Raw genomic sequence first — 3,308 nt, 5'->3', positions numbered from 1 at the left:
TATTCAGTCTCGTGACCAAGAATAGAACTAAGTTCAGACCTCAACTTTCAGAAAAATGTCTAGAAAGTTTGTTGGTTATAAAATGCAACAAATCAGGTGTTTGTTATGAACGGAAATTTTCTGATGACTTTTTACAGAAAGCAAAGAAAGCTACTGCAGCTTCTCTGAAGAAGCAGTGATTTTATCCAGTTTTTTTTAAAGTGATACTGTGAATGTGTGCTACTTTTAAGGACTATTAGGAAATTGAAAACTGTAAATATGTGTTTAAAATTGTTTGACTTTAACTAAGAATCCACTTAATATTCAACCAAACACCATTGATAAGTTTTAGCACTTTTAGAAGTTCTTTGTAGTGGGAAATTTAAATTAATTTCACTTGTCACAGTATGATGATTCCTTTTTTTTCCAGAATATTATTTGAATGCACAAACTTTGTATGTCATAAAGAGCTGCTCAACAGGTCATGATGCCATTCAAGTTTTGGTAAAACCTTTATAAGAATGTAAGTTTTTACAGATACTTTAATCCAAAACTTCCTCAAGCATTTTACGCACTTTTTAAACATTTTTGCTTATTGTACTATTTGAGAATTCTAAAAGTTGGCAAGTCTGGAAGGGTCACATGCATCGTAATATGCTATAAAGGGACTGGCCAGCCATGGCAGTGATTGATGCAATGACTGACTCCCCTCACTCTTAATTCTATATAACTACCTACTAGTTAAGTTGGGTCCAGGTAAAACCTGCATAGACACAGGAAAAACCTTGGGCACTGTCATGAGAGTGAAAATTTGCATGCATTAAGTGTATGAAAATACAGGAGACAGAGGATAGTCTCGATTAAAAGTTTGACAGAGTAGAAAGAGTCTCCCATGTGAGAGTTGGCCACTTGGACTCGTGGTTCGCTTTAGTTTACATCCGGGACTGGATTTGAAGCTAGGGATGTGAACTCCCCTGGTATGAGTAGCCACACCAGGCCACCCAAGTTGCCAGACAGCACCTAACACTAGAAAAGGCAGATGATTAGTACAACTTACAAACTACAATTTATAAATATGCAGTACACCCATATGAGGCATGGGTGTGCAGTGCTTAATGAAAGGCTTAATATAATATAGTAACTAATACTATTATATTTGTGTTTTTAATTCAACATTTTTTTTTGTTTGTTTTGTGTTTTTTATTTTTTCTTTATTTGTTCCTTAAGCTAGGTATAATTACTTATTCTAATATGCCAACAGTGCTTCCCCATTGTTTATATGGAGCACTGCACGACATGTACCTAATGTTAATGGTAAATAATACTTAATATAATGTATGAATAATTACAGACGAATGGAGAGGTAGTGCTCGTATTTATAGTTGCTTTACTTAGTGGGGTTCTACAGGTCTATTGAGTTAAATCGTCGCCTCGCACCGCAGCACAGCCATTCCCAACAGCAATCAGTACTAAAACTTTGACGTCGACCCAAGTGTCTCCCCGGCTCCTTCAGGCCGTTATGCCTCGTCAGCACCCTCTCTTGCTTTGGTGGTGCAGCTCAGTGTAGTTTTTAGACCAGGGACGCACCCGCGTGCGCCCTGGACCGCTCACGGACGGCCACGTATTTGTATTATATTTTGTATTTTATTGTTTAATTCATTTGTATTTGTATTTATATTTTATGTATATAATGTTATTTCAGTGCCTGTGTTAGTATGTAGATCCGCAGCCTGATCCGCCGCGAGCTCGTGTATTCCCGCGCCGGCCTGCTTCCCCTTCCCCTCCGCGGCCCGCGTGGAGCGTCGCGCGCCCGCGCGCGCGGGCGGAGTGTCAGTCGCCGTCCAGCTGCCGCGCGGAGCAGATCTGCGTCGCTCCGCTCCGCTAGAAGTAACACGTCACGTACGGTCAAGTTCCGCGATTAGCTGAGTACATCACGGGGCTGCCTTCAGCCGTCTTACAAGATCGCGTCTTCATTATTTTTGTAATTCGGGAATCCGGGTCGCTGCGAGGGAGAAACGTTCGTCTCGCAACGTGTCGGCCAGGCTGTGATAGGCCAATTTCCCCGAAATCCTTTCCCTGTCCCACTTATTCCGGTCCCGGCCACGTGTAGGCCTGAACTCACCACTCTCCAGCTGGAGCTACGCGGGCAATTGAACGAGTTCTCAGGGCAATCTTCGACGGGGACCAAGGGACATAGGGCCGAAGGGACGACACCCTTCTCAGCCGATGTATAATTGTACTGAATGCAGGGCATACCCACTGTGCAACTCCTTCAAGCATATATACGTGTATGTTGGAGATAGCTTGGCATATGTTGTTTTTCAGATGAGGTAGGGTCTTCGGACGGTCATTGTAAACAATTGATTTGAGATAACCCCATAAGAAAAGTCATACGGCGCCAAACCGGGGGAACGGGCGGGAACAAGGTTGCCTCTCAGTAGAGATAAGGCGCTCTCTGAAATGTTGATTCAAAAGATCCATTGAACATCGCGCGATGTGTGCCGTGGCTCCATCCTGTTGAAACCAAACATCCCCAACATTCATTTCTACGAGTGAGGCAGACATAATCCTTCAGTCATTTGTGTGTAATGAGCCGCAGTCACCGTGACACATTTTACTAAAAAAAAAAAAATCACCTACTATCCCCACTCTTGACACTGCAAACCACACAATTACTCGTTCACAGTGAATTGGCAGCTGATGAAATTCACGTGGATTTTTATCCCTCCAATATAGCATGTTTGCTTATTTACACTGCCCGAAATGTGAAAGTGAGTCTCATCACTGAAGAACACGAGTGTGTAATGAGGCAAATTTTCACGCAGCACTTCATATGCATTTTGGCGAGCAATAAAATCGGGTTCACTAAGCACTTGTGTCAAAACCATTTTGTAGGGATAAAAGTTCAGTTCATTATGAAGAATTCGAGTCACACTGCAATCCGAAATCCTCAGAGCTGCGGCGTGTTTACGTGCTGAATGCCGTGGAGAGCGCAAAAATGACTGCCTCTCACTCTCAATGTTTTTGGAGGTACCTAGTGACAGTCCGCGGACCGCCTGTCCCACTTTTCATCACACTTCCACCGCCCTAAATGTGTCCACCCACGTAACACTCGATTGCCGACCAGGAACGGGACCTGCAGGACGAATACGGAACACTCTGAGTGGCGATAATGGAACGGCCATTAGAAAAGTAAGCCTCGATGGCAAACACGCGCTGCTCATTGGTTTAACACATGGCAGCAACTGATTAGGCAGGTGACATAACGTCACGGACTGCCCTTTCGAATGAGACCCTCCCCACCATTTTCTGACCCCATCTCAAACTTT

This window comes from Bacillus rossius, chromosome 3 (genome assembly GCF_032445375.1).
Source record: "Bacillus rossius redtenbacheri isolate Brsri chromosome 3, Brsri_v3, whole genome shotgun sequence".
Classification (NCBI taxonomy): domain Eukaryota; kingdom Metazoa; phylum Arthropoda; class Insecta; order Phasmatodea; family Bacillidae; genus Bacillus; species Bacillus rossius.
The sequence above is the reverse complement of the archived record's forward strand: the minus strand, read 5'-3'. Positions refer to the sequence as shown.